The sequence below is a fragment of the Phyllobates terribilis genome, unplaced genomic scaffold (genome assembly GCF_046119375.1).
Source record: "Phyllobates terribilis strain yellow unplaced genomic scaffold, ASM4611937v1 Scaffold_11__3_contigs__length_659146591, whole genome shotgun sequence".
Classification (NCBI taxonomy): domain Eukaryota; kingdom Metazoa; phylum Chordata; class Amphibia; order Anura; family Dendrobatidae; genus Phyllobates; species Phyllobates terribilis.
The window spans coordinates 319,370,687-319,382,858 of record NW_027362771.1 but is presented as its reverse complement, the minus strand read 5'-3'; the positions used below and the strand labels follow the sequence as shown (position 1 = coordinate 319,382,858).

General features: G+C 50.0%; 1 protein-coding gene across 2 annotated transcripts in view; it reads right to left on the bottom strand.

Moving 5' to 3' along the window:
- The window catches only part of IMPDH1 (inosine monophosphate dehydrogenase 1), an 80,296-nt gene that overhangs the window by 57,596 nt on the left and 10,528 nt on the right, over positions 1 to 12,172 (bottom strand). The window contains exon 1 of one of the 2 annotated variants that reach the window (XM_073652569.1): positions 28 to 43. The exons of the other annotated variant lie outside the window; for it this stretch is intronic. The gene's annotated coding sequence lies outside the window, so the exon portion shown is untranslated. Of the gene's footprint in view, positions 1 to 27; positions 44 to 12,172 lie in introns of those variants that run through there. 2 annotated transcript variants of the gene reach the window in all.

Below are 12,172 nucleotides of genomic sequence, written 5' to 3'. Positions count from 1 at the left end.
CTCATTTGTCCCCAAACCCCTCGTCACCTTAGTTACCCCCACCCCCGACCGAGGCAAACACGCATGCGCCTTGCAGTGAAAAACTCGCGACCAGGCCACGTGGGAAGCGGAAGCAAACAGCAGTAACACGTGGGCAAAAGAGAAGCGGGAGCACAAGGCGTGCTGGAAACCCCTGTATAATATATATGTACGGGATAGAAGCCTCAGTCAGTGCACCGCCAGGGCCTCACCACATGAGCGGCACTACGGTGACCCCCTGAGGGCAGCTCTGAGTGCAGACCCTCACTCACTAGAGACACGTGGCCATGCCCCAGTATGCAACTATGGCCAGGAGCTGTACACTGTATATATAATCTGTGTGTCAGCAGGAGTATGCCCCCACCTGTGCACTGGTCGGCTCCTCAGCATGCCCCCACCTGTGCACTGGTCGGCTCCTCAGCATGCCCCCACCTGTGCACTGGCCGGCTCCTCAGTATGCCCCCACCTGTGCACTGGCCGGCTCCTCAGCATGCCCCCACCTGTGCACTGGCCGGCTCCTCAGCATGCCCCCACCTGTGCACTGGTCGGCTCCTCAGCATGCCCCCACCTGTGCACTGGTCGGCTCCTCAGCATGCCCCCACCTGTGCACTGGCCGGCTCCTCAGCATGCCCCCACCTGTGCACTGGTCGGCTCCTCAGTATGCCCCCACCTGTGCACTGGCCGGCTCCTCAGCATGCCCCCACCTGTGCACTGGTCGGCTCCTCAGTATGCCCCCACCTGTGCACTGGTCGGCTCCTCAGTATGCCCCCACCTGTGCACTGGTCGGCTCCTCAGCATGCCCCCACCTGTGCACTGGCCGGCTCCTCAGCATGCCCCCACCTGTGCACTGGTCGGCTCCTCAGCATGCCCCCACCTGTGCACTGGTCGGCTCCTCAGTATGCCCCCACCTGTGCACTGGCCGGCTCCTCAGCATGCCCCCACCTGTGCACTGGTCGGCTCCTCAGCATGCCCCCACCTGTGCACTGGCCGGCTCCTCAGCATGCCCCCACCTGTGCACTGGTCGGCTCCTCAGTATGCCCCCACCTGTGCACTGGTCGGCTCCTCAGTATGCCCCCACCTGTGCACTGGTCGGCTCCTCAGCATGCCCCCACCTGTGCACTGGCCGGCTCCTCAGCATGCCCCCACCTGTGCACTGGTCGGCTCCTCAGCATGCCCCCACCTGTGCACTGGTCGGCTCCTCAGTATGCCCCCACCTGTGCACTGGCCGGCTCCTCAGTATGCCCCCACCTGTGCACTGGTCGGCTCCTCAGCATGCCCCCACCTGTGCACTGGCCGGCTCCTCAGCATGCCCCCACCTGTGCACTGGTCGGCTCCTCAGTATGCCCCCACCTGTGCACTGGCCGGCTCCTCAGCATGCCCCCCACCTGTGCACTGGTCGGCTCCTCAGCATGCCCCCACCTGTGCACTGGCCGGCTCCTCAGCATGCCCCCACCTGTGCACTGGCCGGCTCCTCAGCATGCCCCCACCTGTGCACTGGTCGGCTCCTCAGCATGCCCCCACCTGTGCACTGGCCGGCTCATCAGCATGCCCCCACCTGTGCACTGGTCGGCTCCTCAGTATGCCCCCACCTGTGCACTGGTCGGCTCCTCAGCATGCCCCCACCTGTGCACTGGTCGGCTCCTCAGTATGCCCCCACCTGTGCACTGGTCGGCTCCTCAGTATGCCCCCACCTGTGCACTGGTCGGCTCCTCAGTATGCCCCCACCTGTGCACTGGCCGGCTCCTCAGTATGCCCCCACCTGTGCACTGGCCGGCTCCTCAGCATGCCCCCACCTGTGCACTGGCCGGCTCCTCAGTATGCCCCCACCTGTGCACTGGTTGGCTCCTCAGCATGCCCCCACCTGTGCACTGGCCGGCTCCTCAGCATGCCCCCACCTGTGCACTGGTCGGCTCCTCAGTATGCCCCCACCTGTGCACTGGCCGGCTCCTCAGTATGCCCCCACCTGTGCACTGGCCGGCTCCTCAGTATGCCCCCACCTGTGCACTGGCCGGCTCCTCAGTATGCCCCCACCTGTGCACTGGCCGGCTCCTCAGCATGCCCCCACCTGTGCACTGGCCGGCTCCTCAGCATGCCCCCACCTGTGCACTGGTCGGCTCCTCAGTATGCCCCCACCTGTGCACTGGCCGGCTCCTCAGCATGCCCCCACCTGTGCACTGGTCGGCTCCTCAGTATGCCCCCACCTGTGCACTGGTCGGCTCCTCAGTATGCCCCCACCTGTGCACTGGCCGGCTCCTCAGCATGCCCCCACCTGTGCACTGGCCGGCTCCTCAGCATGCCCCCACCTGTGCACTGGTCGGCTCCTCAGTATGCCCCCACCTGTGCACTGGCCAGCTCTTCAGTATGGCCAGCTCCTCAGTATGCCCCCACCTGTGCACTGGCCGGCTCCTCAGTATGGCCAGCTCCTCAGTATGCCCCCACCTGTGCACTGGCGGCTCCTCAGTATGGCCGGCTCGGCGCTCTCCCCCTGCTCCTTCCTGTCCTCTCCTCACAGCAGCAGCGGCATGGTCTACAGTCACCATAGCAGAGCTGGCAGCAGCCCCCTGCTCTGGTAACTGTGCCCCTGTCCTGCCCATCTAACATACAATGCTGTCAGGTACTGGGGACACCAAAAAGCCAAACTGGGATATCGGCCATGCTTAAGTGCTGCTGGGGGAGTCTGCGGCTGATTAGGGCCAACCAGCAGATTTTCTGCAGCAAAATCCACAGACTGCTGTCCCAATTCATTAATGTGTTTACACCAAAATCCTGGCTTAAAACACATTTAACAATTTGCTAATTTTTAAATGTTTTCATTCCTGTCCGTGCTAGCTTCGTCTAAATCCAAAGACATACTGATAGGGAATGTAGATTGTGAGCCCCAATGGGGACAGTGCCCATAATGTCTGTAAATTGTCTGAATTGTAAAGCGCTGCGGAATATGTTGGCACTATATAAATAAAAAGATTATTATTATTATAAATGGGCCATGCGTTGGACGGACAGGCGGGCGGGCATGGCTAAGCTCACCCATCAGAATGTATGCCACTGACTGGGGTACATCTCTGGCGGAGGTGCACAGCACATAGATAACTGATTGCTGCTTTATCCATTCTAATGGATGACTCCTGGACACGTGAACATAGCCTTAGATAACTGATTGCTGCTGGATCCGTTTCAATAGACGATTACTGGACATCTGAACTTGACCTAAGGGTATATGTCGTCCACGATCAGGAGCCGCTGTCTATGCAGCGTCAAACCCACAGCGGCCAGATGTTACAGCATAGTGGATGGGATCTCTAGAAATCCCATGTCCACTATGCGTATCTGGGCACCTGCAAATCACCCGCAGAAACTGACATGCGGCGCATCTTTAATATCCGCATCATGTCAATTTCTCTTGCTGGTACGTATGTGGATTTTCCCCATAGACTAACATCAACGAGGAAAGTCCACATGTCAAAAAAAAACAAAACAGCGGGTGCTCATTTGCATAATGAGGGCGGAAGTGATGGGCCACAGCAGCTCCGGATCATGGGCACATACCCCAAGAGGCACCTAATTTGTGGAGTGGAAGGCATCTTATGTCTGCACCCCCCTTCATTAAAATTGGCATGTACTACACGATTCTTAATGATTTGGCCCCTAAAAATCGGCACCAAATGTCGCAAATTTGCAGCAGCTTTCATTGTTAGCAAATTGAATTCTGCAGTAACTATCTGCAGCAAACACTGACCTCATGCACATGTTCAAATCCACAGTGCAGGCAAATATATGCTGCAAATTTATCCAGCAGAATGTGCCATGAGTAGTGTTGAGCGATACCTTCCGATATCGGGAAATATTGGATCGGACCGATACCCAAAAAGTATCGGATATCGCCGATTCTGATACCGGAAACCAATGCAAGCCAATGGGACACAAATATCGGAATAAAAATAAACCCTTTCTTTCCTTGTAGGTTAATTCTACATGAAGGAAAACAACTAAGAATAATGTAAAATGACATGAAAAGCCAGCAATTCAGCAGCGGCATACACCTGTACCCGACAATTTATAGCAGAAAGAATAGAACATCACACATAGATTAGATAGATAGAAACATGTCAGTCACATATATAAGAAGTACAGTGACAGTGTTGCTTACTGTACTTGTCATTTAGTGTAAAGGATTTATTAAAAAAAAATAACAGTGTTTTCATGCACCGTCTCTTTAAAAAAGCCGGCCGGCAATTCAGCAGCGGTACCCGACAATTTACAATAGAAAGAATAGAGCATCACACATAGATTAGATAGATAGAAACATGTCAGTCACATATATAATAAGTACAGTGACAGTGTTGCTTACTGTACTTGTCATTTAGTGTAAAGGATTTATTAAAAAAATAATAGTGTTTTCATGCACCGTCTCTTTAAAAAAGCCGGCCGGCAATTCAGCATCGGTACCTGACAATTTAGAATAGAAAGAATAGAGAATCACACATAGATTAGATAGATAGAAACATGTCAGTCACATATATAATAAGTACAGTGACAGTGTTGATTACTGTACTTGTCATTTAGTGTTAAAATAAAGGATTTATTAAAAAAAAAATTGGCGTGGGGTTCCCCGTAATTTTAGGCTCTAGTGGAGGTTAAGCAGACAGCTGGGGCAGATGTTTGAAGCCTGGGAAGGGGGTAATACCCACAGAGCTTCCCAGGCTACTAATATGAGCCCCCAGCTGAATACCTAGCCTTTACTAGCTATTAAAATGGGGGACCCCCCAAAAAATGACGTGGGGTCCCCCCTATTTTAATAGCTAGCAAAGGCTAGGCAGACAGCTGGGGGCTGATATTAATAGCCCAGGAAGGGTGCCATGAATATTGGCCCCCTCCCAGGCTAGAAACACCAGCCGTCAGCCGCCCCAGAAATGGCGCATCCATAGGATGTGCCAATTCTGGCACTTAGCCTCGCTCTTCCCACTGCCCTGTAGCGGTGGCAGTGGGGTAATAGGGCTGGGGTTGATGTCAGCTTATAATGCCAGCTGACATCAAGCCCAGGTTAGTAATGGAGAGGCGTCTATAAGACACTCCCATTACTAACCCCATAGTCAAAGTTAAAAAAAAAACACAAACACCCAGAATAAAGTCCTTTAATTGAAATAAAGACAATTCTTTATTGTTCTAAATTAAACCATACTTGCCATCACGCCCATTCCAGCTGAAGCCAACGATCTCCTGCAATAAAAGTAAAATAATAAAGCAACCTCATCCTTACCTTTCCATGGTTCTCACGACAGCTCCAGCTCTGCTACATTCACATGACAGGCTGGATCGCACCCAAAAGCTGCCATCCAGCTTGCCATGCCGCAGAGACTGAGAAGCGCAGGCATGCTTGCGTTCCTCAGTGTCTGGCTGTGACGGCATCCAGATTGTAATGCACACGCCCGGGCTGAGCGGCGTGTGCGTGTGATTCCACTGGACCGTGCCGGAGAGTGAATGCCTGGAGGGGCGTAACTAGGTATTCACCCGATCCGACCAGGGTCGCACGACGGCATACGACGCCAGTGCACCAAGGAGGAACCGAGCAGAGGGACCAGGTGCTACTCCAGGACAGACCCCGGACACGGCTGTTGACCCACACAGGGGAATACAGGAACAGACTGGTTAGGCTGGCGCACAGACTGGTGGGTATAGGCAGGCACGACTGGTATGCAGGCAGGCGGGTATGCAGGCAGGGGGGTACAGGCAAGCACAGCTAGAGTGCAGACAGGGAGGCACTAGCAGGTAGGAACACAGGCGGGATAGGACCCAGTACACACTGGGACTCAGGAACAATACAGGCAGAGGGGTACAGGCAAGCACAGCTAGAGTGCAGACAGGGAGGCACTAGCAGGTAGGGACACTGGCGGGATAGGACCCAGTACACACTGGGACTCTGGAACAGAACCACAGATGTGGCGGACAAACACAGCAGAGTGAGGACGCCCAGAGAGGTGAGCGAGAACAGGGCAGGACAAGAACGCCAGGAGCGGTGAGCAAAGGGTAGAGCAGGACGAGGCCGCCAGGAGCGGTGAGCAAAGGGTCAGAGCTGAGCGAGACTGCCGGAGCAGCGAGCAAGAGTAAAGCAGGACGAGACCGCCTGGAGCGGTGAGCAAGAGTGGAGCAAGACTGCCGGAGCAGTGAGCAAAAGGATAAGAGCGGAGCGAGACTGCCAGAGCAGTGAGCAAAAGGGTCAGAGCGGAGCAAGGCTGCCGGAGCAGCGAGCAAAGGAGTCAGAGCAGGCTAGAACCGCCGGAGCGGTAAGCAAAGGAGTCAGAGCAGGCTAGAACCGCCGGAGCGGTGAGCAAAGGAGTGCAGGGGGGACAGGGCTCTGTACACACGGAACAGACAGGAAGGGAAAGGCAGAGCCAGATACCCACAGGGTACTTGCAGTGAAGTAGCGAATGGACCACAAACTCACAAACGGGAGTACAGAGACAACAAGCAGGAGTTAGGTACGAGTTCAGACTCTGCAGAAAAAGGAAAGGAACGGACATAGAGGCAAAACAGGTAAAGGATAGGAGAGAGTTCAGACTGGAACTGAGTGTACGGAGGAGACCGACACTGCAGCGGGATACAGGAGCGGGTCTGGGAATACGGCCCCCAGAGAGGCGGGACGAACAGGCAAGGAGCGTGTTCAGACAGGACAGACAAGATACAGGAGCGGGTCTAGGTAATCGGCCCCTAGAAGGCTGGAGGAACAGGCTAGGAGCGTGTTCAGACAGGACAGACAAGATACAGGAGCGGGTCTAGGTAATCGGCCCCTAGAAGGCGGGAGGAACAGGCTAGGAGCGTGTTCAGACAGGCCTGGAAATACAGCCTCCAGGATAGGCAGAGAAGAGAACACAGACAGGACTCAGTTCAGACACGGGAACTGATACCGCAAGGCAGGAGACAAAGACAGGACTCAGTTCAGACACGGGAACTGATACCGCAAGGCAGGAGACATAGACAGGACTCCGTTCAGACACGGGAACTGATACCGCAAGGCAGGAGACAAAGAACGGGACCTGGCACCTTCAGAGTGCAAGCACACACTGAATGAAACACTATGCTCAGGCAGGGATTGATTGGAGCAGCTGAGCTATATACCAGGTGACAGACAGCAATAGGCTGAGGACGCACAAGGGGTGTGACCCACAGCAGGTACAAAAAGCAGGAAGTGATCGGGCGCCGCCCTTAAGCAGCAGAAACGGACACAAACAGACAGCATGGAGGGAAGCCAGAGAGACATTCTGGACAGGAGATCAAGTGCGTGCTCTTGCACAGTGGGAGATGGACCACTATGCAAGGACGCCGCCAGGTATGTTACACAGATGAGCCGAGTTCATGTCCAATGAGCTCAGCTCACCTCATGTACGTCACTGACAGCGTGGGAAAATTCTCCTGCTCAAGTGCTGAGCGCAGGAGAATTCTCCCACGCTGTCAGTGACGTGCATGAGGTGAGCTGAGTTCATTGGACATGAGCTCACCTCATGCACGTCACTGACAGTGTGGGAAAATTCTCCTGCTCAAGCGCTGAGCGCAGGAGAATTTTCCCACGCTGTCAGTGACGTGCATGAGGTGAGCTCATGTCCAATGAACTCAGTTCACCTCATGCACGTCACTGACAGCGTGGGAAAATTCTCCTGCGCTCAGTGCTTGAGCAGGAGAATTTTCCCACGCTGTCAGTGACATGCATGAGGTGAGCTCATGTCCAATGAACTCAGCTCACCTCATGCACGTCACTGACAGCGTGGGAAAATTCTCCTGTGCTCAGCGCTTGAGCAGGAGAATTTTCCCACGCTGTCAGTGACGTGCATGAGGTGAGCTGAGTTCATTGGACATTAACTCGGCTCATCTGGATGCCGTCACAGCGAGACACTGAGGAGCGCAAGCATGCCTGCACTTCTCAGTCTCTACGGCATGGCAAGCTGGATGGCAGCGTTCTGTTGCGATCCAGCCTGTCATGTCAATGTATCAGAGCTGAAGCTGTCGTGGGAACCATGGAAAGGTAAGGATGATGTTGCTTTATTATTTTACTTTTATTGGAGAAGACATTGGCTTCAGCTGGAATGGTTGTGATGGTAAGTATGGTTTAATTTAGAGCAATAAAGAATTGTGTGTTTATTTCAATTAAAGGACTTTATTCTGGGTGTTTGTGTTTTTTTTTAACTTTGACTATGGGGTTAGTAATGGGGGTGTCTTATAGACGCCTCTCCATTACTAACCTGGGCTTGATGTCAGCTGGCATTATAAGCTGACATCAACCCCAGACCTATTACCCCACTGCCACCGCTACAGGGCAGTGGGAAGAGCGAGGCTAAGTGCCAGAATTGGCGCATCCTATGGATGCGCCATTTCTGGGGTGGCTGACGGCTGGTGTTTCTAGCCTGGGAGGGGGCCAATATTCATGGCACCCTTCCTGGGCTATTAATATCAGCCCCCAGCTGTCTGCCTAGCCTTTGCTAGCTATTAAAATAGGGGGACCCCACGTCATTTTTTTTGGGGGGGTCCCCCATTTTAATAGCTAGTAAAGGCTAGGTATTCAGCTGGGGCTGATATTAGTAGTCTGGGAAGCTCCGTGGGTATTACCCTCTTCCCAGGCTTCAAACATCTGCCCAGCCGTCTGCTTAACCTCCGCTAGAGCCTAAAATTACGGGGAACCCCACGCCAATTTTTTTTTTAATAAATCCTTTATTTTAACACTAAATGACAAGTACAGTAATCAACACTATCACTGTACTTATTATATATGTGACTGACATGTTTCTATCTATCTAATCTATGTGTGATGCTCTATTCTTTCTATTCTAAATTGTCGGGTACCAATGCTGAATTGCCGGCCGGCTTTTTTAAAGTGACGGTGCATGAAAACATTATTATTTTTTTTAATAAATCCTTTACACTAAATGACAAGTACAGTAAGCAACACTGTCACTGTACTTCTTATATATGTGACTGACATGTTTCTATCTATCTAATCTATGTGTGATGCTCTATTCTTTCTGTTGTAAATTGTCGGGTACCGGTGTATGCCGCTGCTGAATTGCCGCTGGCTTTTTTAAAGAGACGGTGCATGAAAACACTATTATTTTTTTTAATAAATCCTTTAACACTAAATGACAAGTACAGTAAGCTGAGCGCTGCCATCCAGCTTGTCATCCTTCAGAGACACTGCAGAGCGCAGGCATTATGGGAACTTCCGATTCCGGTATTCGATATTCTAAAAGTATCGGAACTCAGTATCGGAACTCCGATACCGCGAATATCGGTCGATACCCGATAGTTCAGTATCGGAATGCTCAACACTAGCCATGAGAGTTTTAAACTTTTATCCTCGATGATGGTAATGGAGTGGAAAATCAGGACAGAGAATCTGATGCTTATACAACTGGTATTTAAAGATGCATCTACATGGGACAATTCAACGGCAGTAAAATAATGCAGATTATCCTGCGGAAGTGCTGTGGAATAAAGGCTGTGTGCCCACTATGCGTTTTTCAAGCTTTTTTTGCTGCGGAATTTCCACAGCGAAAACGCCTAAAAAACACTTGGTAATACGTGCCCCTTGGTCCCTAATGATAATCCGCATGTGCTGTGCACATGCTGTGGAAATTTCCGCTGCGGATTATCATTGCGGAAAAATGCGCAGCATGTCCATTAATTTTGCGGACACGCAGCGTAATTGCCGCCTCTGACTTGCATTGAAACTCATAATATCCGTGTCAGTACATGTGCACATGCGGATATTAAGCGATTCAATGTGCGGATGGCACCCGGGTCTGGAGAAGAGGAGACTGTCATCCAGACTCGGGTACCATAGAACCTGTTAAAAAAATAATTTAAAATAAAGATTATACTTCTGATGGACCCTGGTCTCCTCAGCGATGTGTCCGGTCTGTTGTATGGGTCGTGGTGGTGTGAGGACCTGCCATGACGTAATTTAGTCACGCGACCGCTGACGTCGGCGGCCGTGTGACCTGTCACATGACTCATTGACGTCACCGCAGGTTCTTCACACCACCGCGACCCATACAACAGACCAGACACATTGCTGAGGAGACCGGGGTCCATCAGAAGGTAAGTATAATCTTTATTTTTTACCATTCTTATTCTTTTTTTTAACTATTACTTGGTCACACTATATAAATTCATGCCGGTTGCATGGATTTATATAGTGTGACCAAGTTGTCAAGCACTTTTCCAAGTGATGCTAAAATCGCTTGGAAAAGCGCTTGATAACCCGCATGCAAAAACGCTTGACAAACGCTTCGACCTGGCGGGAAAACGCATGTAAAATCCGCATGCGTTTTCCTGCCAGAGAGAAGCGGAAAAAATATGCAGCATTTCTGCATCGTGGGCACTTAGCCTAAGGCAGAATCCACTATGTTATAATCTAAAGGATACATTGATGGTCTGCAAATATCAAATTTGCAGCACTGCTCGATTTACATTGTTGATTTTTCCATGAGTGTACAGTTAAGACGTAGTGAGTTCTCATCCACAACCCTAGTGCTGTAATATGAAAAAAATCCGGGTTTACCACATTTAGATTTCTGTTGTCTGCTGATACTGAAAAAAACTGGTCTTATGATGTGGGAGTGCTGCAAACCATCAACTGGATTAGTGGAAAAAGTAGAGAAAACCGCACATCCCAATTACACATCCAAATTTTATTCCATCTTGATTAAAAAACCAGCATGTTGTATTATTGCGTGTATTCCATAGAAAACATCTGACCCGTTTTTGGCGTGTAGCCGCTCTTAGCCATAGTAAAATAACTTTTCTTTTTTTTTCTTTACAAGAAATTGGGATGTGCAGTTTTCTCTTTTTCCACTAGTGCTGTAATACTCTTCGGAAAATCCTGAACACAGGCAGATTTTTATGCTGCCGATATTTTTTACATCCACAATACTGGTACTATAATAAAAAGTGGATTTTCCACCGGGACAGAAAATCCAACAGAAAATATGTTGTGCATCCAACCCATGTGGACGTAGCTATAGGGTGGATTCCCACATTGCAGGAATGCTGCAACTAAAAATTGGCTCCATTTATCTGAATATATATTTTCCTCACTGATAAGATAGCGTTAGGACTTTTTGGATTGACATGCGAGTTTGTCAGGGTAAGTCCACACAGGACCTGCAGGCAACAGCAACAAGTGGTGCAGATATTGAGAAATGCTGTGCATTTACTGCAGAGTCTGCTTTTAAAACCTGCAGCATCAATTTCACTGCAGATTTTCTCCAGATGGTTGAATGAGATGTGGTGAAATCCCATCTACAATGCCAGTAATATACACAGTGATACTCATTTTGACGAAACTGACATGAAAACACGGATAAACTTTTGTGACTTTTCAAAGCGATGTACACCAGAATTCTGTCATTGCTTTGATGAATCAGGGCTATAATTTCCTGTAGTTCAGGAAGAGTTTAAAGCAGTTTCCTTACCAGAGGCATGATTACAATTACAGGAAACACCTCTGTACACAACTGATTACAGAGGATCCACCATTCACAATAGGTGATATCACAGCTGACCCTGCTCCCCCCTCCTTTCCTTCACAATGACCTTTGCACACACTCATTAGATGCTTCAATACAAAAGATAAGGTCCAAGTCAGTCTATTGCTGCTAATGTACATGTACATTTTCTAGAACAGGAAGTTAGTCCATAAAAACCCCCGAGGTAAGTTTAAAAATTGCAAGATTTCTCATTTTAGGAAAGATGATATAAAAAAAAATTGTCAAGAACTTAAATGTATTTTTTAAACACAAAAAAACAGATTTAAACAAGAGGTAATTTTCTACAATTTTCTGATGTCACATTTCTTTTAAAATTGTCTCAAGTGCTTCCTAATGAAAAACACAGCGTGGCACATAACTAATACTATTGCTGATATATTTTCTGATTTCAGTAGATAAAGAATGCATTCATTGTATAAAAGACAGCAAGGATGTGAGAGGTTAAACAGTGAAGGTAAAACACAGTACATATGCACTCTGAAGATGGTGAAGATTAGTGCAGGCGGTATATTAGTTTGTTCTTCAGCAGTATAGGGCCATGTCCTGCTTGTCAGTGCACCTATTCATGTAGCTTCTACATGTCGGTCAGATTACATGACTAAACTGATCAGACACAGCCC